The sequence below is a fragment of the Leptonychotes weddellii genome, chromosome 10 (genome assembly GCF_054177405.1).
Source record: "Leptonychotes weddellii isolate Sample4059 chromosome 10, ASM5417740v2, whole genome shotgun sequence".
In the NCBI taxonomy this organism is placed as follows: domain Eukaryota; kingdom Metazoa; phylum Chordata; class Mammalia; order Carnivora; family Phocidae; genus Leptonychotes; species Leptonychotes weddellii.
Window position 1 is genome coordinate 49,969,961 of NC_138378.1, and position 24,971 is coordinate 49,994,931.

At 40.5% G+C, this 24,971-nt stretch overlaps 1 long non-coding RNA gene across 2 annotated transcripts in view; it reads left to right on the forward strand.

Annotated features, from left to right (window-relative positions):
* The window catches only part of LOC115941315 (uncharacterized), a 72,654-nt gene extending 50,566 nt beyond the window's left edge, over positions 1–22,088 (forward strand). Inside the window, exons 5-7 of one of the 2 annotated variants that reach the window (XR_014149221.1) lie at positions 13,767–13,906; positions 16,362–16,425; positions 21,706–22,088. This is a non-coding gene — a long non-coding RNA (uncharacterized LOC115941315). The remainder of the gene's footprint in view (positions 1–13,766; positions 13,907–16,361; positions 16,426–21,705) is intronic. The other variant, XR_014149222.1, reaches the window with a different exon arrangement.
* The last annotated feature ends 2,883 nt before the right edge of the window (positions 22,089–24,971 follow it).

Genomic DNA, 24,971 nt, shown 5'->3' on the forward strand with positions numbered 1-24,971 from the left:
AGACACATATAACATTTTATGTTCGTGAAATAGTTGATGACTCCTGAAATCCAGTTTGTCATTCTCTGTAACCAAGGGTGACCTCCAGGGCTAGTTGGCACAGTGATTGAGCCAACACCCACGCAGATCCACAGACCAGGAACCTAGGGGTATCTCCACTTTCCTCTTCCCCAGCAGCTTGTCACCAACTCCTGTTATCTCTACCACCTAAGCATCTCTCAAAAATCCGTTCACCTAAGATTCTTAGGTAGGAAGGAACAATCTAACCACCCTGCCCCCCATCCTGGCTTCAGCAACACCGCTATCTGTGACCCCTCAATCCAGGGTCTAGTTATATAGAACCTGAAAGGTGGCCATATATGCCTGTATCAGAGATTGATGTTCGTCCTGGAAGGTGTGGTTTGGTGAGCACGTGCAGGAAACCTGGACCTATGGCTTATGGTTCCTCATACATTGGCCAATCATCTATTATTTCTGGGTTTGCTTGAGCTTATTTATAAAATGAATGTAATGATATTCGCTTCATCTCTTTCCTGTTGGAAAAAAATAAGTAGCTCTGAGGACCAGAAAACATCACATCCATGATTCAGTGTGAAGTGTCATGTCTGAAGCTGGGATTCCAACAGGAGCTTTATTCAGGCTCACGCTTGGGTGGGACACCAACTGAGCTGCAGTGGTTTTCCTGCTTGACTCCAGAGCACTTGCTCTTTCTCTCCTGCAGCCTCTTACAGGGCTGGGGCTGTTGCCCTGCTGATAAAGGTCAGTGAGGGGTCTCCAGGCATGGTGGAAACCTGCCTACGCACAGCTGTCCTGCAGTTGTGATACTTTAGGCACCAGGACCTCAAAGCATCATTGTGTTGCCTGCCATTTATTTCCAAAGATTACCTTGTATTTTTACCCTGAAATCCAAATTTGTCATCACCACTTGTAGTAGAAATGAAACTGGAGCCACCAACCTGGGGCCTACACAGAGAGTTCTGGGCAGGGGCAGCCTGAAGCCACCCTAAATGTTGTGACCTTAGACCTTACTTTGACAACCTAGCCAAGTCGTCAAGTACCTAAGATGATGGGTTTGTCTGGACAGGCAAGAATATTTTAAGATACAAACAACTATAGAAGCTTTTCTCTTAGTAACCAGGGTTGGATATGCACAGAGTGAGGCCAAGCAGAATAAAAGGGCAAACTGCTCCATGCACAGCCCTCTCCTGCCCTTGATCTAGCCTCTCAGCTCTCATCTGCCCCCTTGGAAGCACCCTGACCTCCTCTGCTCACTCTTCTGCTCCACACTGACAGCGATACAGTCTTCTCACTTGTTTTCTTCTGCATTTTCAAAAAGAACAAGCCGTCCGTCTTCTGACTTTCCTTCAATTCACATTCTAGCCCATTTAAACAAATGAGCTCTCAGCAATGCGTTCTAGATCTTTTATCTAAACCACAGCACTTGGGGGCTGAGAGGGAACACAGCATCAGATCAGCATCTGCTCAGTGTTGCCAGGACTTTCACCCACAGAGTCTCCTTGAGCCTCGCAGCCCGGCAAGGGTGCGGCAATCACCCCCTCCTTTCAGAGGAGAAGCAGAACTTGTAGAGTTTGGGCAGCATCCCCCGGGCAACTCAGAGTCAAGATGCAAACCCTGCTTTCTCAGGGAAGAGTTAAGCTAGTGATTTTGTTTACGAGGAATCTTGGCTTTTTGCCCTTGTTTTAAACTTGTACCCCATTGAGATGAGATGGTTCAGTTATGCTTTCTTGGCAGCATTTCTCCTCTCAGCTTATACTATCTCCTACTTCCCTAGGCATGCCCTATTCCTTGCTCAAGAATTGTTAGCCTGTATCCTGTTTCAATAAGATAAGTTACCTTATTATCTCCGATCCAAATTCCCTGTGGCCAGCTGCTCAACCCTCTGTGGTAATGCAAACAATACTTACTTCTGTTCTCAGTTGCTGGTCTTTTTTACATACTTTTTTTCATGAAAACAAGAGTCCGTTTTCACAGGTGGGGAGCTGTGGCCTTTCTCTTTTAAGGTCTGCATCTGCCAGCCAAAGGACAAGATGGACAATGCTGTCAAGAGTTTGGGGGCCGGTGCTGTTCCAAAGACCTCCATGAAGCATTCACTCAAATGAGCAGGAATCCTGGGCACTGTGTAAAAACTCCTACAGCTGGCTCTTTGTAATAGCCCCAGATTGGAAGCTACCCAAACGTCCATCAGCTGTAGAATGGATAAATAAATTGCGGTGTATTCACACAATGGAATACCCGCCAACAAAGAGAATGAACCATCTATAACTACATGCAGCAATATGGATGAATCTCACAGACATGACATGGCGTGAAAGAAGCCAGACACAAAAGAGAACATACTGTATGATTCCATTTATAGAAAGTACAAACACAGGCAAAACTAATCAATGGTGTTAGAATTAGGATCTTGGTTACCCCTGGGGTGAGAGAATGGGGCTTCTCGGGGCAGCTCATATTGTTTGTTTGTTTGTTTTAATCTGAGCACTGGAGAAACAGGTGTGTTCAGTTTGTGAAAATTCATTTAGCTGGACACCTATGATATGGATGTTATCTCCAATGGAAAAAAAATTTTTTTTAATGAAACTGAGGGAGCTGGCTTTGTCGGGTATATTCTGATGCCTCTGTTTCTTAGCTATATTTAACCTATAACAATGCATAGACATTGCTTCTGAGACAGTGATCCCTGGAGAAATAACAGGTAGCCATGTAGGATTTTTTTTTTTTTTAACTTTTAAAATGTTAGACTCACAATAGGAATCACACCTTAATTATCCTGTGAATGTTAACTGACAGTTTTATTCTTTAATTGAAGTAACCTTAGGAGCTCAAAAGAGTATTATACCTTTTTGCCTAGTTGCTGGCACAGCAAGGTCTATCTTAGATTCTTTTTTCTTGTGACTAGAATTTTAATTATAGAAATGCATGTTTTACTGGGGAAAATGAGAGAAAAAAAGATGGAGATCCTGCACTAAAGTCTTCTTCAAATATTCATAATAATTCTTGATAAAACGTGTTCTTTTAAAAACAGAAAAGGATCTTTCAGTATCTTCAAGGGGTAGCTTATTGGCAGCAGCTTTGAGAGGAGAACAGATCAGAAGAGATCATTAAAACCCTTTCACTCCCCTAACCAACTCAACAATATCATGTTCGGTCTCTGAAATGCAAGTTCATTATTCCTGGATAATGTTGTAGTACTTTTTAGGTGATTGGATGAAAAGTCAAACCATTGATTTTGTGGTTTTAAAATAAAGTTTTGGGGCACCTGGGTGGCTCAGTCAGTTGAGTGTCTGACTCTTGGTTTCGGCTCAGGTCATGATCTCAGGGTTGTGAGATTGAGCCCTGCATGGGGCTCTGTGCACAGCGGGGAGTCTGCTTGAAGATTCTCTCCCTCTGCGCCTCCCCTTACTTGTGTGATCTCTGTCTCTCTCTCTCTCTCAAATAAATAAATAAATAAATAACCTCTAAGAATAAAATAAAGTTTTACTGAAATATAACTTTTATTCAAGACATACAGGATAAGTCACTGCAATTGTTGCTAGCAAAGGCCCACATCTGTGGCCTTTGTCAGGCAAGCTCTCCTGTCAATTACAGGCTGTTTTCCAGAAGCACGTATTTGATAAGGTGGCTGCTAAAATGTTCATCATTAACTGCAGAGCTTTTTGATGAAGAAAGAAACAAAGACTACAAGCTTAGATCACCACATACCTCAGTAAAACTTCTGGAGTCGTGACCAACTTGGAAATCTGATTATCAGCATCAGGTCTAGAAGGGAAGAGAAATGGGGAAGTGAGGGAAAAACAAACAACTAAACTCCACAGAGCAGCAGCCCAGGTATGATTGGTTACACCCAGAGACGTGGATCAGCTCCTTTCAATCCTTTCTAACAAACAATGCACACTTGGGTCCAAACTCCAGGAGGCCTCCATATTGTCTACCTCTTATTTCAAGATTTGCCTTCCCTTAGAAAGAGCAATATAAATTCCTAGTTAAGTCTCAGTGCCTTACCAGAGATCTCCCACCAGTTTGAGGAAACAGCAAGTATTTGGGAAAAGGTATATGGAAAAAGGCCTCTGAAAGGAAGGGTGAAACCCTTCAAAATGAGTCTACAAGTTGCTAAGTCTCAGCATCACTGAACTCAGACTTGGAAAAATGTGGTTTCTGTTTTCCTGTAATACTTTATTAGGAATAGATATACTGCTGATCATTGTGAAGCTTGGGCCCATGGGAAATACTGGCTGTGTGGACTGGGATGGCATATGTGACATATGGGAACTTTGCCACACTCAGGGGTCATTCCAATGGTGATTGCTACAAGTGGCCCATGAGCTGTAGGTGAGGCCTGCCCATACATACAGCAGGACCTGGAACTGGGTGAGAGTGGGGCCTCTGGGACTGTTCTATGCGGAAGCAATTGGCTAGAGATAAGAGGCCCAGTTCAGAGTCCTGAAATATAGGCAGGAGCTCTTGCGCTAGCTTGGGGAGACCAGGTATAGTTATGTAGGCAAATGACCACAGAATGAGAGGCTGGTTCTTCACCCTGGCTGCACCTTAGAGTCAACTGCTATTCAGGTTAATAATGCTGCATAATAAATCCACCCAAACTTAGTCATATAAAACAACTACCATTTTGTTACATCCATGAAGTTTGTGGATCAGAATCTACGTAAAGCTTAGCTGGTAGTTCTTTGGCTCCTGTGGCAGTTCCTCAGTGATATTCAGATAGTGGCTGTGCTGGTTTGGAAGGCGCAAGATGGTTTCACCCACTGTGCAGTAGTAGTGATGGCTGGACCTATTGACCTGAGTGCCTACACACGGCTTCCCTAGCACCATAGTCTCAGGGTTGCTGGACTGCATCAGAATCCCAACCAAAGCTGAGAGAAATGCATGGCCTTTATGATCTAGCCTTAGAAGTCACATAGCCTTAGCTTTGCCATGCTTTATAAATTGAAGCACACACGCCCACCCAGACAAAAGGGGAAGGAAATTAGACTCTATTTTATTTTTTATTTTGGGATTTTATTAAGTTTTTTAGTTTAATTCCAATATAGTTAACATACAGTGTTATATTAGTTTTAGGTGTATAATACAGTGATTCAACAATACTGTATATCACCTGGTGCTCATCATAACCAGTGCACTCCTTAATCTCCATCGTCTATTTCACCCATCTCCCCACCTGCCTCCCCTCTGGTAACCATCAGTTTGTTCTCTATAGTTAAGAGTTTATTTCTTGGTTTGTCTCTCTGTCTCTCTTTTTTTTCCCTTTGCTTATTTGTTTTGTTTCTTAAATTTCACATATGAATAAAATCATACAGTATTTGTCTTTCTCTGACTGACTTACTTCACTTATTATACTCTCTAGCTCCATCCATGTTTTTGCAAATGGCAAGATTTCATTCTTTTTTATGGTTAAATACTATTTCATTATATATGTGTATATATATATACACACACATAACATCTTCTTTATATATTCAGGTATCAGTGGACACTTGGGCTGCATAGTTTGGCTATTGTAAATAATGCTGCTATAAACATAGGGGTATATATATTCTTTCCAATTAGTGGTTTTGTATTTTTTGAGTGCATACCCAGTAATGTGATTACTGGATCATAGTAATCTATTTTTAGGGTAGTTCTATTTTTAACTTTTTGAGGAACCTCCATACCATTTTCCACAGTAGCTGTGCCAGTTTGTATTCCCACCAACAGTGCACAAATGTTCCTTTTTCTCCACATCCTCACCAACACTTGTTGTTTCTTGTGTTTTTTATTTTAGCCATTCTGACAGGTATGAGGTGATATCTCATTGTAGTTTTGATTTGCATTTCCCTGATGATGAGTGATGTTGAGTGTCTTTTCATGTGTCTGTTGGCCATCCGGATGTCTTCTTTAGAGAAATGTCTGTTCATGTCTTCTGACCATTTTGTAATTGGATTACTTGGGCGGGGGGGGTTGAGTTACATAAGTTCTTTATATACTTTGGGTATTAACCCTGTACCAGATATGTCATTTGCAAAAATCTTCTCCCATTCAGTAGGTTGCCTTTTAGTTTTGTTGATTGTTTCCTTCACTGCGCAGAAGCCTTCTATTTTGATGTCATCCCAGTAGTTTATTTTCGCTTTTCTTTCCCTTGCCATAGGAGACATATCTAGAAAAATGTTGCTATGGCTGATGTCAGAGAAATTACTGCCTGTGCTCTCTTCTAGGATTTTTATGATTTCAGGTCTCACGTTTAGGTCTTTAATCCATTTTGAGTTTATTTTTGTGTATGGTATAAGAAAGTGGTCCAGTTTCATTCTTCTGCATGTTGCTGTTCAGTTTTCCCAACACCATTTGTTGAAGAAACTTTTTCCCATTGCATATTCTTGCATCCTTTGTCAAAGATTAATTGATCATTATAATCGTGGGTTTGTTTCTGGGCTTTCTATCCTGTTCTATTGATCTATGTGTCTATTTCTGTGCCAGTGCCATACTGTTGTGATTACTACTGTGATACCTCCAGTTTTGTCTTTCTTTTTCAAGATTGTTTTGGCTATTGGGGATCTTTTATGGTTCCATACAAGTTTTAGGATTATTTGTTCTAGTTCTGTGAAAAATGCTGTTGGTATTTTGATAAGGATTGCATTAAATTTATGGATTGCTTTGGATAGTATGAACATTTTAACAATATTTGTTCTTCTAATCCACGAGCATGGAATATCTTTCTATTTGTGTCATCTTCAATTTCTTTCATCAGTGTCTTATAGTTTTCAGAGTATAGGTCTTTCACCTCCTTGGTTAAGTTTATCCCTAGGTACTTTATTACTTTTGGTGCAACTGTAAATGGGATTGCTTTCTTAATTTCTCTTTCTGTTGCTTTATTATTAGTGTATAGAAATGCACATATTTCTATACATTGATTTTTGTATCTTGTGACCTTACTGAATTCATTTATCAGTTCTAGTAGATTTTGGTAGAGTCTATAGGGCTTTCTTTTCTTTTCTTTTTTAAAGATTTTATTTATTTATTTGACAGAGAGAGAGAGAGCACACAAGCAAGGAGAGCAGCAGGCAGAGGGAGAGGAAGAATCAGACTTCCCGCCAAGCAGGGAGCCTGACACGGGGCTTGATCCCAGGACCTGGGATCATGACCTGAGCCAAAGGCAGACGCTTAACTGACTGAGCCACCCAAGTGCCCTCTAAGGTACCATGTTGTCTGCAAAGAGTGACAGTTTTACTTCTTCTATATAGAGTATCTATATAGAGTATCATGTTGTCTGCAAAGAGTGACAGTTTTACTTCTTCCTTACTGATGTGGATTCCTTTTATTCCTTTTTCTTGTCTGATTGCTAGGACTTCCAGTTCTATGTTGAATAAAAGTGGTGAGAGTGGACATCCTTGTCTTGTTCCTAATCTTAGGGGGAAAACTCTTAGTTTTTCACTATTGAATACGATGTTATAGACTCCCTCTTTAAAGGACTGCATTGTCAAGGACACATTGTGGAAGAGCATGAGGGTTAGGAGGTACTATAGCACCATCTTTAGAAGTACAGTCAGCTATAACTGGGAAGCTTATTAAATAGTGTCCAGGTTCCTTCTGTTTCATGTGGTCTAGGGCAATGGTTCCCTACCTGGCAGGACACTAGGTTACCTGGAAGCTTTTAAAAATACCTATGCCTAGGTCACACCTCTGAACAAGCAAATCAGAGTCTTAGGGAATGTGGTTTAGCCATCTGTAGGATAGCCAGCCAAGTTCCAAAACCACTGGAGAGTAAGGCCCAGGAAACATATCAAACACACACACACACACACACAATTCTCTAGGTGCTTCCAGTGTGCATTCAGGATTGAGAACAATTGGGACAGAGCTTATGAACCTGGTCCATGAGTAGTTATGCTGTAAGACTGGATGTGGTTCTCTAAAAGCTTGGATGTGTTTATGCTTTTTATTTGCTCTATCTTCTTGCATTTACTTCTTAGTCTCTCTTACTAGTAAGTGTTTGAAGTGATATTTTTAGAGTTTGGCTGTGTCAGTAATCCCAGGGCCACAAAGAGAAAGGACTGTATTGACACTGGGGCTAGAGGCATGACTCGGCTCGGGCACAGTCGGCAGTGAGAACAGAGTGAGGGGCCCAGGGCAGATTTGAGCAGTCCTGGTCAGCTGCTTCTCTCTGTCTGAGAGGCTCCTCCCTGCACTCTCTAGAAAAAGGCTGGACAGGGGCTGGTTTAGTTTTGAAGACAGGAGGATGTCTTGCTTATTCTATGTTGCTCTAGCATAAGCTAGCAGCATATATGAATATGTGTGTTAAAGAACCTAATAGGAACCTAAAGTATCATGAGGCCTGACGGCAGGCGCAAGACTCATAATATCGGTCTGCAGTTTGAGGAACCAGCTGTAAAGTTCCCATGCTGAATATTCCCGGAGAAGTCCCTTTCAAAACCTGGCAGGGCATCTACTGCAGCTTTTAACATGAATTCTGGTGGTTCAATTACTTATGGCCACCAGGGATCCTTAAGGTAAACGGTATGGCTTTTGACTATGGATTCCTTTATTAGTTATTCTAGGAAACACGCATTTTCAACTCCTAAGTGAAATAAATATTCATCTTTGCTGCAAAACCCAAGATTTTGTGCATAGTATGTGCTAAATAAATATTTGCTTGATAAGCAAATAGGTAAATGAAAATAGTAAATAATTGCACTTCCTTCCTGATAGCTTTTTAAGCATACAATGAAATCAATTTTTTAAAGGGATAAAAAATTGAAAACTTTAAAAAACGAAATTATTCGTTCTAAAAACCCAGAGGGAAGATAGGAGCCATTACAGGGGCCTACCTGGCTTACCTAACTCATGCATTAACTGAAGCAGTTGGATGGACTGGAGTTGGAAAGGGTTCAAGGATAACCCTGGCTTTGTTGTTGTGTTTGTTTCTAATGCATGGCCATAACATTTGCTCTTGACATCTCAAGTGCAGGGATGTGAATCTGGGATTCTCTCCCAGCCACTCCGGGCTTCTTGTGAGTAATACCCTCACATCTCATTAGATGTACCTGCTACCATCTGGACCCGATCGACCTTGATCCTGAGCAGGCAGAGGGGGTAGGTGAGCAGAGGGAGGTGTACAATGACACCCTAGAAAGAAGCCAGCCTGCCTGTCCCCCAAGAGCAAAGGGGTTAAGAGTTTTGCCTTAAATTACAAGTGGCCTGGATTCAGGTCCCAGCTCTGCTATTTACTGTGTCATTCTTGACAAGTTACTCAACCTCTCTATACCCCAATTTCCTTATTCATTAAATGGGGGGTCACTAAAATTTATTTCAAGGGTTATCCTGGGGATTAAGTGGGACAAGGGATGCAAGCACCTCGACTGTACTTGGCACACAGTAAGGCTTCAGTAAATGTTAACTTAAAAAAAAAAAAGCTCAGAGCTGCCCACTGTGCCCCCCTCTGGTCTGCACTTTCTTTGCTGCTTCAGGGTTTCCTAATGTGGAAATAAGTAGTTTGGGAATCATAGGAGCGTGAGGTTAGAGGAGTTTGGGAATCGTCGGAACTCTAGAGGTTAGAGGTTAGTGGGTTTGGGATCAATCCAACCCACATGACTTAGAACCCCCTTTTCTGCATCTCTGGTGGATGGCCATTCATCCCCACTAGAGCTCATCTAGGAAAGGGGAGATGACCACTTTGTGAAGCATCTCCCTTTGTTGTCCTCACTTATAGTAGGGTTTTTCCTTGCATTGAGCTGAAATCTGCCTCTTTTATAACTTCTATGTATAATTTTGAACTTCATCCTCTTTCCATTCCATTCTCTTTTCCACCGTCCTCCAAATTTTTGACACAGTACTTTTCCTTTTTATTAATTTGTCATTTAAGCACTTTATGTAAGCCAGCCAGTTTTGAGCATCTTTTATAAGCCAGCCTACTGTAATACAAGATTAATATTTTATGTGTTTACTTTTTTTCTTCCTGGCACCTCTCTGAGGAACCAACTTTCCAAATTCTTAGTGGCTCACATGGGGCCAACCACCACCACCCCCCACCTCATATCTCAGTCCCAGAGGTGGGCACATGACCCAGAATACTCTACCATCCTGGCTACAGTGATTGGTTTAGAAATTAACAGGTGACCCAAGCTGGACCATTCAGGGGTTTTGCCTAGAATTTTGCTGTAACTCTGGGAAAAGAGTGATGTTCTTTTCTTTGGCATCACTGCCTCTAAGGCTGATAAATGTGTAGACATCTCTGCCAACACACTAGGATTGCTTGCCTAAGAATAGATCCAAACACAGGAAAGCAGAGTCTCAGGTTAACAAGAGAGAGACACTTACTGATAACAGAATTTGAGCCCAGGATCAAGCTGTACCTGAAACCATCAGGTTTTGAATATCCCAGTTAAACAGAGCCAAATCTACACCCTCCCTTTTTCTGTTTTAAGCTAGTTTGAGTTCGTTTTCTGTCACCTGAAACAAAAGTATCTTATCCAGATAGGAAGTTATTCTAGAACAGAACAATAGCAGGACTTCTAGAACTAACTTTAGTGTTCCCTATATACCCTGGCTCCCCTTTTGTGGATACTCAACACTTGGTCATTGTTGGCATATTAGAAGGGCTATTCATTCTCCACACTCCTTGAACCTCAGAGGCAAAGGCACTCCTCAGAACTTCCCAAACCTTTCTTCCAAACTATCTAAGTAGGCTAATCTGGGTCAGGGTATATTTCAGCCAAATGTGCAGCAGAAGCAGCAACCCAGAAATGCCCGCCCTGTCTGCTGACCAGACCAGAGTCAGTAAAACAGATGTCAAAGGATAGTGCTATCTTAGACAGGCACCAAAAGTTGTAGCAGAAGGCAGGAGAGCCCCATTGTCTCAGAGAGGGGAGGACTAGAAAAACTGTTTCCTCCCTCTAACCTCTGGCCCACAGGTTTCCTGCTGAACTGAAATCTTCAAGATATGCTCAGAGGAGGGACCTGGTTTTCTTCTTCTTCTTTCTCCCCCTCCTCCCCCTCCTCCTCCCTTTCCTCATCCCTCCCCCCCTCCAAATCTTCTTCCCCTTCTCCTTCCCCTCCCCCCTCCTCCTCTGCTCCTCCTCCTCCTTCTTCTTAAGTAGGCTCCACATCTGATGTGGGACTTGAACTTATGACCCTGAGATCAGGAATCACATGTTCTACCAACTGAGCCATCCAGGCACCCCAAGGGACCTGATTTTCTTAATTTTTATAGAGAGGAAGAATTTTTAAAGCATGGAATTAAAAGTATAACAAAGTTTCTATAAGAATCTCTATAAACACATAGTGGTGGTTCTCAGAAGAGCCGACTCTCCAAATTCTTAGTGGCTTAGATGGGGCCAGCTGCCATCCAAACACTCAACTATATTAATGTGCTAGGGCTACCATAACAAAGAACCACAGACTGGGTGGCTTAAACAACAATTTATTTCCTCATAGTTCTTGAGATCAGAACTCTAATAGCAAGATGTCAGCAGGGTTGGTTTCTTCTGAGGCCAGTCTCCTTGGCTTGCAGATGGTCATCTCTCTGTCTGTGAAGTCTGTTTCCTAATCTCCCCTTCTTATGAGGACCCCAGTTATATTGGAAGAGGGCCCACCCCACTGACCTCATTTAGCCTTAATTCTCTCTTTAAAGACCCTGTATCTAAATACAGTCACATTCTGAGATTCTAGGGGTTAGGACTTCAACATATGAATTTTGGAGGACATAATTTCCCCCATAACACCACCAACAGCAATTTCTGGATGCTCCAGGCATCAACTGTACAATGTTTAGGAAACTCAGAATGCTTGATTGCTCCTATGTGTTTTAAGAAATGAGATGAACAGGCTGTCTTTATCAGTCATGCAGAACAACACTGCTTCATCAGAACAGATCCAAAGCAAAGGAAGATAGTAAAGACCTTGCTGCAAAAGCAGGCCCAAGTGTGTCTGCTGAGAGAAAGAGAGGAGCCAATTTTCCTGCAACAGATTCTCACCCTGGCTGAGAATCCAACAGAAGCCTAGACCTCATACTGTCTCAGCTTGGCACTCCTCCACCACAGGGACCAGGGTGGACAAGGGACTCTGGCAAGAACAAGAGGTATACCTAGATCACTCTCCTTAACACATTTCCCCTTCCAGGGAGCCTGTTATATGAGTTCAGTTTTAGGCATATTTGTATTTGAAAAGCACTAAGGTAGAAGAATGAGGAAAGAAAAGGCATGGATCCTGTCTGTAATTTTTGCAACAACTTGCAGATTTGACAGATTGCCCAGATAAAAGATATATAATTAAATAAGATACAACACAGTGTACATTGTGTGTAACACAATAGATGATTTTTGCTTGAAAAATTACAATTGAAAATGGCATTGGAGTGAAGAGCAACTGAAGTCATATTTTAAATGTGTCACAGGAGGTGCCATTTAAAGTAATCTAATATTGGATCTTTATTTTTTAAGTCAACCAATTGTCACTATTTGTTGGTTAAAGACATTCTAATTTTCATGTTAAAACAACATCATCTAGGGATGCCTGGGTGGCTCAGTCGGTTAAGCGTCTGCCTTCGGCTCAGGTCATGATCCCAGGGTCCTGGGATCGAGTCCCGCATCAGGCTCCCTGCTCCACGGGGAACCTGCTTCTCCTTCTGCCTCTGTCTCTCTCTCTCTCTGTCTCTCATGAATAAATAAATAAAATCTTTAAAAAAAAAAAAAATCATCTACCGGAGCAAGAGGAAAAGAAATAACTGTGTTGGGTCTAAGCTGGCCTTGTCTGTCTCTCTTCTTTCCCTCATTCAACACCCAGCAGATCTTTGTTTTGTCCTTCCAATACCCAGAGTTCATTTCTACCTTGAGGACTTTGCCCTTTTGGTACCCTTTGCTTCTTTGTATCTTCTGGTGGCTTACTCATTTCGTCATTCAGGTCTCAACTCAAATGCCACACATCCTGAGAGAGGCTTTCCCACTCCCCACTCCAATCCCAGTTATTCCCTATCCCAGTGATTCTCCAAGTGTAGTCCCACACCAGCAATAGTAGCCTCACCTGGGAGCTTGTTAGGAATGCAAATTCCCCGGGCCCCACTCCAGACCTGCTGGATGAGGAACTCTGAGTGTGGCCCAGCAATCTGTGATTCAACAAGCTCCCCCAGGTGAGCTCATACACACTCAAGTTTGAAGACCACTGCTCCATTCTTTGAAGTATTTTCTCCACAGCCCCCATCTCAGAAATTACCTGTTTTATTTGTTCATTTCTTGCCTGTCTACCCTTACTAGAATCAAAGAATTATAATGAGGGTAGAAACCTCTTTTACTTCATCATTGCTATCTACCCTGGCATATAGTGAGGTTGGCTAAATGAATGAATGATTAGATGGAAAGACAATATGAGTGGATACTCTGGAGTTGGACAGTCTGGGTTGAACCCCTATTCTGCTACTTGCCAACTGTGTGACCAAGTCACTTGTACTTCCTAAGACTATTTCCCCCTCTTTTAAATGGGGGTAAAAATAGTACCTATCTCAAGGTTGCCAGGAGATAAAATGAGATAATCTATGTTAAGTGTTTCATAGGCGCATAATAAATGTCCATTTATTATTATTATTATTATTATTATTATTATTGGCTAGTCTCCACCTTCCTTAAGGTAACCAGAACAAAGGAGACTCTCAGGGGATGAGAGTTTCAAGGAGAAATTTGCAAGTGGAGAGGTAGAAGTTGGACAAAAGGGTCAGAGGAAGTTATTTATAAGCACTGAGAAAGGGCAGACCATGTTCTTGTTAATTCTAGGACCACTGGGTACAAAGAAGCAGAATATTTGGTAAATGAAGCCTGGTGAACATGGAGAGAGAACCAACTCTCAGAAGCCCATAGCTCTGAGGATCGGGAATGGGATTCTGAGCATGAAACGGAGACCCTGGAAAGTTCTGGTGGGTGCACTGCTCCAGAGCCACTTGCTATCTCCCACATGAATGTCTCTTCTGAATAAACACAAGGTTCACTTGCATCTTCTTCAGATTACTTGCTAATTAGAGCAGCAAAGAGACTTGTCTCTTGCCCCCTTAATACTCTTCCTCACTCAAGAAGTGAGGTTTCGGCTCAGGGCTGACTTTATTTAAAGATGCCTTTAAAACTGTTCTTCTCCATGGCAACTAGAGGAATAGATGAGTGAAGAGTTTCTCCCGAATCCCCAGGGTTCTCCACATTTTCAAATTTGTTTCAATTACTGAAGAAAGGTGGCATGGCACAAACAACAACTCATTTTTCTTTCTACATTCCAAGGCCTGATGCAATATTAGCAAGTACTGCGTTAATGTGTTCTAATTTATTAAAACTGCAGAACACAAAAATATGGACACCCAAAAGGAGAATTTAGGGAGCGACTGCTTAGAGTATTGAAGATTTCTTTCTTTTTTTCTAAAAGGATCTGGGATAGTATGCCTTTAAGTAGTTAGATTTCCCTGGCTTGTGCATTTAAAATGCATTTTACAAAAACAACTTACTCAGAATTATTGGAAATATGTTGCCTCCAAAGCAAGGCCACGCAGCGGGAGGTTCAGTAGGAATGGCTATAATCCCAGGCTTGGTTGGTGGAAGGATTCTGCATGTCCCCATGGCAACAAAAGGAGGGGCTCCCTCTGCTCTCTCTTGAGTTCCTCTCCAATCCCAGCTCTCCCTGGGGTTGGGAGTTTTTGGTGATGAGGTCAGTCAAGACCAGTATCCCTGAATCCTGTGAGATTGGTTTTAGGAAGAGCTCTACTAACATATAGAATAAACTCTTCCTTTGCTCATTGAAGTTTTTCTAGATGCTGCTTAACTCCGTGGATTAATAGAATGGTTTAACATAAGGACACAGCCTGTTTCAGAGTTCAGGCAGCAGATTATCCCAGAGAAGTTCCATGGAGCTAGCTAGAAGGTCAGAGATGGACTGGATCCTGTGCTTTCTGCTCCAGCCAGCTGAATCTGTGACAGCCACTTTTACCTGCCCTCTATATTCCAGCTTCTAAGCTTCTGCTCACATCACACCCCTGTGCTAGGGGCTGAGTGGTACAGCAGTCAGAACAGGGCTCTTTCTGCCATGAAGCATTCTTGGCTTGTTGCTCGGGAACCATGACCTTTCAAGGACCCATGACAATATTTCAGATCTGGAAAAAAAATGTATTGGCTCCTAAACATGAGGATAAAACATTGAAATTGAAATAAATATTTAAGAGTCTGCAAAATGTAACATGATATCAATGAGTCAGCTGCTACTCAACTCAGGCCCTATACAATTACATAAAAATGTAAGTTTGAATCAAGAGAAAACATTTATAAGTTATAACAAAACTCCAAATTGGAATTATAAAAATTATACAGCAAAAATTTATATGTTCTGAAAATATGTGTGAAAATATGTTATAATGTGTTTGCTATGAAGTGGGACAGAGTTGGACCCTGAAGTCCTAGACTTGGGCCAGGCACTATTACTTAGTAACTTTGCAATCGTAGGCTATCAGTAAAACTCATGGAACAATGCTTGCCCATTTGCAAAATGAGTTTAAATGAGATCAAGGTCATTAAGGTAATTTGTAGATTTAGTAGGCCGATGAAATGTGTTATTTTTATTTGCAAAGAATCTAAGGCAAATACATAGAAGTAAAGGAAAGATTTTCTCACATGATGACAACCCTACTACCTATATTTGATTCTCTTTTAGTGATAAACAGGCAGGTGGGCCTCTCTCACATACCTCAAGGAAGTTCCTATGGGTCTGGGGTCTTATGAAAAATAATGAAGAGTTTTTCTTTTGTAGACATCTGTTGAAAATAATATTTATATATTCCTTATGTTCCTCTCATTCATCTAGAAGAAAGGTGATAATAAGAGCAAAAAAGGCTAGACAGGACAGGAGGTACCATCTGGATAGTAGAGCTCAACCCTCCTAGTCCATTCAGTCTGGTTTGCAAAGACATTCCATCAGTAACCCAAACCTGGTGGCATATACTTTCCAGGCCCTCCCAAAAAGAGGCCACATAGAAATCCACCCTATGCCCCCCTCAAGAAATATCCCTTATGTATGGTCAGTGCCAACCTTTCTTGGCAGGAGCCTGCACATGGCAGGACTGTTTGTACCACAACTATGAGAAGCTTGGGGAGGAGCTTGCTGTTGGCATGATGGGTATCATATGGGCACCTTTTAGATCTCAGGCCAGGCCCTGATTGATGGCAGCAACTCAGACGGCCTGGTTGCAAAGCAAATGCAGTGAAATCTCTATATGCTGATACCGATTTATTTAAAACAGTGCCAGATTCAGAGCAGTTAATTGTGTACCATATTCATATTATCCAATAGAAAGTATAAAAAAATTCTAAATCTGATTAATCTTTTTTTTTTTTCTCCAGGTCTCTTGTACTCAGAAGGATTCTGGTTTTCTGGATTTACTTAGGAAGAACTTAAGATCTTGGGGTAGGTATTTGTATTGGGAGTTTAATATCTTGCCTCTTGATCCCTGGTTGTTTTGCCTGCAGCCTGTGCTCTGGCAAGTTTGGTTTAAAGTCTGAAGACACCTTGTGCACTGGAGTCTCTAGGCCTGTGCACACACTCTTTCCCACCCTGGTCACCCTCTTGATCATCCTCAGTGGTACAGGTTTTGCTCATCCCTTACGGTCTAGCCAGGGGCTACTCCCTTCAGAAGACTTCCCCAGGCTGCCTCAGACTACACGGGCCTCTCTTTCTTCTAACTTTTATGACTCTCAGTATTGACTCCACTTATTTAGGATTTATATTTTTCTTTGGATCCAATTCAGCATTGCCTGTGATCTCATGTGTGACAGATTCTAGAGAAGACCTATTGACAAACAAATCAAAGTTCCTGCCCTTGAGGACATGTAGGGACATGCTAGGAGTTAGGAGAGGCCCGTGAAAGATGAGGCCATAGAGGAGGAAGGTAGAGATTGGCCCTGAGGAAGTGGCCATGGAAGTCTGCACAGTGATGGCAGCCTTCTTGCTGGGTTTGTGGGGAAGACAACAGGGAGAAAATCCAAAGCTACAGAGGCATGAAAGAGTTTGGACTTGTGCGGGGCCAGAGAAAGACGACTGTGGCCCAGTTGTATTTGTGGAGAGCACATGCTCTGGAGCCAGACCTGGAATCCTGGCCCCAGTACCTATAAGCTTTTGTGAACATGAACAAGTTACTTCACCTCTCTGGGCTTGTTACCTCACCTGGACAGTGTGGATAATAATGGTACTGACAACCTCTTAAAGTCATTGTGAGAATGAATAAAGTGCATAGAACTGTGCCTGCGTATGGTCACAGGATCAGTGAAAATGAGCTGCTCTGGGGAAGAGCAGACACCCATGGGAATATGCCACTGGCAAGGGGCCAAACTGGGGTGGCGCTTGTATGCTTTGTGTGGGGGGGAGTTGGAGCTTTATCCCTCCAGCAGTGGAATCTTGACCTATAACTTAAATGTTCATGAGGGTGTGTCTTATCTTAGTTAAAACTAAAGAAAACTGTCTAACTTCTTGTATTCTCTATGGCACCTAGAATAGTTCCTGAGACTCAATAAAGACTTGAATGAATGAATGAATGAATGCTACGCTAAAAGATCCTTGTTTCTGTGTACATGGTATCAATATACACTACATTTTACTGCAGTGTTCACTGAAGCTCTCCTGTGTCTAATACCCTTTGCTTCTTCCAGACTCTCACATCTATGAACTTACTCTTCTCCCTCACTGTGATCTTTGGTCTTTTCGCCTTCTATTCTCCTAGGGTGTTTGACTAATTGAGTTTATGTCTGCCTGAATGTCTGCTTCAGGGACTGCAATTTCAAGGATGTGTGGTTTCCTCTCCCCACCCCCTCCCTTCCAGGCTTCCAGAGTCCTGACAAACCAGTCCCCATCCTGGGTCATTGCCATCCTCCTCCGCATCTCTTACTCCCGGGCTCCTACACACTGCAAGAGAAGTCACAACATTTAGGACTTACTAAAATGTGCTTTGTCTACTGGGTCCTCAGTGCTGCCAGGCAGTCATCTATTCTTTTAACCCTTTAAAAAAATTTTTAAGATTTATTTATTTATTTGAGAGAGAGAACACATGCAAGAGTGGGGGTGGGGAATGGAGGGGTAGAGGGAGGGAGAATCCTGAAGCAGACTCCCTGCTGAGCGTGGAGCCGGACACAGGGCTCCATCCCAAAACCCTGAGATCAGGACCCGAGCCAAAACCAAGAGTTGGACACTCAACTGACTGAGCCACCCAGGTGCTCCTCTTTTAACCCTTTAAAACATGAAATATTACAGACATTTACAAAAAAATATACAGCTCAATGAATTCTCAGAGTTAACCTCCAAGTGATCGCCACCTGGGTCAAAAACTAGAATGTTTCAACACCACTGAAGTCCTCATCACGCCCCCTCCTGATCACTCGTACTTTGTCTTTTTCTAAAGTAAGCACTATCCTAAAGGTCATAGTAATAATTTCCTAGCCTTTCTTTATACTTTTACCATGTAAACATGTACTAATAAACACTATAATTTAGTTTTGCTCATTTTCTGAACTTCATATAGATGGAATTGGCATATAGTGTTTGGCTTCTTTGACTTATTATTATGTTTATGAAATTCATGTCATTGCATGAAGCTATAGTGCATTCATTTTCAATGTTGTATATTATTTCATTATATAAATATACCATAATTTTATTATTTTTTATTAAGGTGTAATTGACTAATTGACATATAATATTGTGTTAGTTTCAGATATTCAACATAATGATTTGATATTTGAATACATTGTGAAAGGATTACCACAAGTCTAGTTGACATACATCACCATACACAGCTACAAAAATTTTTTTTTCTTTTTTTTTCTTCTGATGAGGACTTTTAAGATTTGCTCTCTTGGCAACTTTCAAATATGTAATACAGTATTATTATAGTTAGCATGCTGTACATTACATCCCCATGACTTATTTTATTTTTTATTTATTTTATTTTTATTTTTTTAAAGATTTATTTATTTTAGAGAGAGAGAGAGTGTGTGGGGGGGGTGGCAGGAGGGACAGAGGGAGAGTGAGAGAGAGAGAGAGAATCCTAAGCAGACTCCCCGCTGAGCATAGAGCCTTGACTCAAAATCAAGAGTCAGATGCTTAACAGATGGAGCTACCCAGGTGCCCCAACTTATTTATTTTATAACTGAAAGTTTGTAGTTTATGATACCCTTCACTCATTGTGCCCCACCCTCCCTACATAATTTCTTTATCCCTTCTGCAATTGTTGAATACTTGGGTTGTCCAGTTTGGAGTTACTTTGAGCAGTGCTACTGTAGACATTCCTGTGCATGTCTTTTGGTGCCCATGTGCAGGTATTTTTGTTAGAAATTCCACCTAGGAGTGAATTCTGAGTCATGGAATATGAGAGACAAGACTGACTAGCTCCCAATTTTGTTATTGGAATTTACACACATCCCCCATCCCCAGCAGTGATGAGGGTTCCAGTGTTCCATATCCACACTTACATTTGGTGTTGTCAATGTAATGGTATCTCATTGTAGTTTTAATTTTCATTTCTCTAATTATTAATGAAGTAGAGCTCCATTTCCTATGTTTTGGGACCATGGATATTCTCTTTTGTTAAGTGCTTATTCTTGTTTCTTTTCTCATTTGTCCATTGAGTTGTCTATCTTTTGTTTTGGGTTTGGAGGAGTCCTTTTGGGTACAAACCGGTTGAACAGCATCTTTTGATATACAGAAGTTCTTATTTTAATGTAGCCCTGTTCATTAATCTTTTCCTTTGGTTAGTGCTTTTTACAGCTGTCTAAGAAATGTGCCCCTAGGGGCGCCTGGGTGGCTCAGTCGTTAAGCATCTGTCTTAGGCTCAGGTCGTGATCCCAGAGTCCTGGGATCAAGCCCCGCATTGGGCTCCCTGCTCCGCGGGAAGCCTGCTTCTCCCTCTCCCACTCCCCCTGCTTGTGTTCCCTCTCTCCCTGTGTCTCCCTCTGTCAAATAAATAAATAAATCTTTAAAAAAAAAAGAAATGTGCCTCTATCTTGAAGTCATGAAGCTATTTTCCTATGTTTTTATAGGTTTTTTATTATTATTAAATATTATTTTTATTATTGTTTGGCTTTCATATTTAAATCTGTAATTTATCTGAAATTGGTTTTTATATGGAGTCAGATGGGGACCAAGTTTTTTTTTTTTATCACATGGGTATCCAGTTTTCCCAGCACAATTTATTTAAAATACTATGGTCCCACTCTCTGCAGTGACAAACTTTTCATGTTTGTGTATGCATGACTCTGGCTTGGGACTCTCTTCTGTTCTATTCATCTCTATGTTTATGCCAGTGTCATACTATTTTAATTATTTTACCTTTATAATAAATCTGGATATTTGATAGAGCAAGTCTTCCTTTCTTGTTTTTCTTCTTCAAAAGTGTCTTGGCTCTTTATCAATTTTTCATTTCCATATAAATGTTAAAAATAAGTTTGTCAGTTTACTATACAAACAACAACAAAAAACTTATAAGAGTTTCAATTATAATTGTCTTGAATCTATACATCAGTTTTGGGGAAATTGTCATCTTCACAATATTGAGTCTATGATTTCATGAACTTGTATATCTATCCATTTTTTAAGATGGCTTCAATTTTTCACAATAATGTCTTACACTTTTTGCACATCTTTTGTTACATTTATTGTTAAGTATTTAATATTTTTATATTTTTGTTAATGGTATTTTTAAAGTTTCTTTTTCTTATAATTATATTATTATATTTATAATTATATTACAAATACAATTATGTTAATAATTATACATATAATTATATCATTATACAAATGATATAAATATAGATTTTTATATGTTGACTTTGCATCCAGTAATCTTGCTAATTACATATATTCTAATAATTGAATAGATCATTTTGGACTTTTAAATGTATATTATCATTATAATCTGTGAATAATGAAAATTTCCTTTCTTCCTTTCCAATCCATATGCCATTTTTTTTCTTGTCGTATTACAGTGTCTAGTACAGTGTGGCATAGAAATGGTGATAGTATGCAATCTTGTTCTTGATCTCAAAGGGAAAACTTACAGCATTAACCATTAAGTATGATGTTTACCACAGGTATTTTTAAGTACTTGTAGCAGTCTGCAACCAGTCAGTCCCAATGAGAAACCAACCCAGTAATTTTAACAGAGAAAGCTCAATACAAAGAATTATGAAACCATGGTAGGAGGGTAAGTATGAAGATGTAGAGATAATGTTAAAGGACACCAAGAGCTGAAGGAGAGTATCCGAGGACGTACAAATCTGGAAATGGAGCTCCCTTCCCAAGGCTACAGTACAGCCCTCATTGTAAATCATGTGGTTGCAACACTCTGGTTGGTGGAGAAGTTTTCTAGGTTGCTCAGGCTTGCACAGGGCAATAGTTGAGAGACAAACATAAACAACCCTTTAGGACTCAGGCCATTCAAGGCTGGTGTAAAAGAGTTAGGTTTCCACTATGTTTATGAGACCAGGATCTTGGAAAGGCCATGGGAAGGCTGTTACTGGACCTGGGCTGAGGCTGCAAGATTGCTGAGGACTACATGCTCTGATCACACAACTGGAGTAGAGTACCCCCAAATGTGTCCACACACTTATACCACACACTTATACTTCTGTGCAACAGAAGCAAGAAAAAGCAAAACACTGTACTCTGGAGTCAGGGAGATAAACCATCTTTCTCTTGCAGTGTCACTCCAGCACCCTCTTTCGGGAAAGTTCCCCGTACTTGCTGTGAAGGAAAAGTGCTTCAAGAATTCAGTCCATCACAGAGCAGGTACTGAAGGGTGATTTTGGAGCTGAGAGGCAAAAAATTGATAACTGGCACAATACCCTTTTACAGATTTAGGAAGTTCTCTTCTATTTCTAGGTTTCTAAAAAAGTATTTTCATGAATGGGTTTTGAATTTTATCATGATTTTTCTACATCTATTGAAGCAATTGTATGGTTTTTCTTTACTGTGAATGTAATCAACTATGTTAAACCAATTTTTTATTAGACTAAAATATATATAACATAAAATTTGCCATTTTTTTGGTACACTTTTATATTTTTTAAGTGTACGAATTCAGTATCATTAATTACATATACACCATCACCACTATCTGGTTCCATTTGTTTTCATCGTTCCAAATAGAAATTTGAATTGATGGACTGAGTAAAGCAGATGGCCCTCCCCAGTGTAGGTGGGCATCATCCAATCTGTTGAGAGCCAAAGTAGAACAGAAGGCCAATTGAAAGTTGAATTTGCTCTCCACTTGACTGATTAAGCTGGGATATCGGTCTCCTTCCTTAGCACTCCTGATTCTCAGGCTTTCAGACTTGGACTGTAGTCTATACCATTGGCTCTCCAGCTCTTAGGTATTTGAACTACACCACCAGCTTTCCTGGGTCTTTAGCTTTGCAGATAGTAGACCATAGGACTTCTCAGCCTCCATAATCATGGGAGCCAATACCTTATAATAAATCCCTTTATATTTGTGTATCTCTATATCCATCTATCTGTTTATCATCTATTATCTCCTATTGTTTCTCTAGAGAACCCTGAATATAAAACATCCATTCATTTGTTGAAGGACACTTGGGTTTTTTTCACTTTTTGGCTAATATCAATAATGCTGCTATAAACATTAATGAACAAGTACCTGAGTCCCTTTTTTCAATTCTTTGAGGTATATATAGGAGTGGAATTATGTGGTAGGTCATATGGTAATTCTACATTTAACTTTCTGAGGAATCACCAAATTGTCTTCCGGAGCTGCTGCACGATTTTATATTCCCACCAGTAGTGTACAAGGGTTATAATCCTCCCACATCTTTGTCAACACTTGTTATTTTCTGGTTTTGTTTGTTTGTTTTTTATTATAGCCATTCTGGTAGGTGTGAAGTGGTATCTCATTGTGGGTTTGATTTGCATTTCCCTAATGACTAATGATGTTGAACATCTTTCCATGTGTTCATTGGTCATTTGTGTATCTTTTTTGCCCATTTTATTATTTGTTTAAAGATTTTATTTATTTATTTGAGAGAGAGAGAGTGCAAGCAGGGGGAGAAGGGGGAGGAGCAGAGGGAGAGGGACAAGCAGACTCCATGCTGGGCACAGAGCCTGACTCAGGGCTCCATCTGACAACCTTGAAATCATGACCTGAGCCAAAATCAAGAGTTGGATGCTTAACTGACTGAGCCACCCAAGTGCCCCTTTTTTGCCCATTTTAAAAATGGGTTGATTGGTTTTTGTTTTCGAGTTGTAGGAGTTATTTATATATTCTGGATATTAAGCCCTTTTCACATATATACTTTGCAAATATTACCATTCCATTGCTTATCTTTCATTATTAATAGTGTTCTTTGATGCGCAAAAGTTTTTAATTTTTATGATGTCCACTTCATCTGTTTTTTTTCTTTTGTTGCTGTGCTTTTGTTTTTTTTGTTTTTAAGTAGGCTCCACACCCAAGGTGGGGCTTGAACTCAAGATGCTGAGATCAAGAGTCACGTGCTCTACTGACTTAGCCAGCCAGGCACCCCTGCCTGTGCCTTTGGTGTCATATTTAAGAAACCATTGCCAAATCCAAGGAAGATTTATTCCTAGTTTATTTTTAAGAGTTTAATGGTTTTAGCTCTTAAATTTAGGTCTTTGATCCATTTTGAATTAATTTTTGTATATAGTCTGAAGAATGGTTCCAGCTGATTCTTTTGCATGTGGATATTCAGTCTTCCTGCCACCATTTGTTGGAAAAACTACATTTTTCTCCCACTGAATGATCCTTGTTGAATATCAAGGACCAAAATAAGAGGTTTTATTTCTGTATTTTCAATTCTATTCTATTGGTCTATGTCTGTCCTTATGCCAGTACCAACCACACTGTTTTGATTATCATAGCTTTGTAGTACATTTTGACATTAGGAAGTATGAGTCGCCCAACTTTGTTCTCTTTCAAGGTTGTTTTGGCTACTCAGAGCTCTTGCAACTCCATATGGATTTAGAATCAGCTTTTCCATTTCTGCAAAAAAATACCATTGGGGTTATGGTAGAGATGGCATTGCACTTTTGCTTTTTAATTCTGTATTTTGTTTATCTCTGCCCTAATTTTTACTATTTCTTTCTATTAGCTTGGGTTTATTTTTCTCTTCTTTTTTTTTTTAAGATTTTATTTATTTATTTGACAGAGACATAGAGAGAGAGCACAGATAGGCAGAGTGGCAGGCAGAGGGAGAGGGAGAAGCAGGCTCTCCGCTGAGCAGGGAGCTTGACACGGGGCTCGATCCCAGGACCCTGGGATCATGACCTGAGCCAAAGGCAGACGCTTAACCAACCAAGCCACCCAGGCGCCCCTATTTTTCTCTTATTTTTCTAGTTCCTGAAAGTTCAGAGTTAAGGCATTGATTTGAAATCTTTCTCTTTCTCTCTTTTTTTTTTTTAAAGTGTAGTCATTTACTGCTATAAATTTCCTTCTGAGCACTCTTTTTGCTGCATCCCATAAGTTTTGGTATATTTTATTTTCATTTCCATTTGTCTCTAAATAAATTTTCTAATTTCCCTTGTGATTGCTTCTTTGGCCCACTGGTTGTTTAAGAATGTTGCTTAGTTTCCACATATTTATGAATTTTCATTTTACTTCTGTTACTGATTTCCATCTTCATCCCTTTGTGGCTGGAAAAGATACTTTGTATGATATCTATCTTTTAAAATCTACTGACAGGGAAAGAAACAACAAATGTTGGAGAGGTTGTGGAGAAAGGGGAACCCTCTTACACTGTTGGTGGGAATGCAAGTTGGTACAGCCACTTTGGAAAACAGTGTGGAGGTTCCTCAAAAATTTAAAAATAGAGCTACCCTATGACCCAGCAATTGCACTACTGGGTATTTACCCCAAAGACACAGATGTAGTGAAAAGAAGGGCCATATGCACCCCAATGTTCATAGCAGCAATGTCCACAATAGCCAAACTGTGGAAA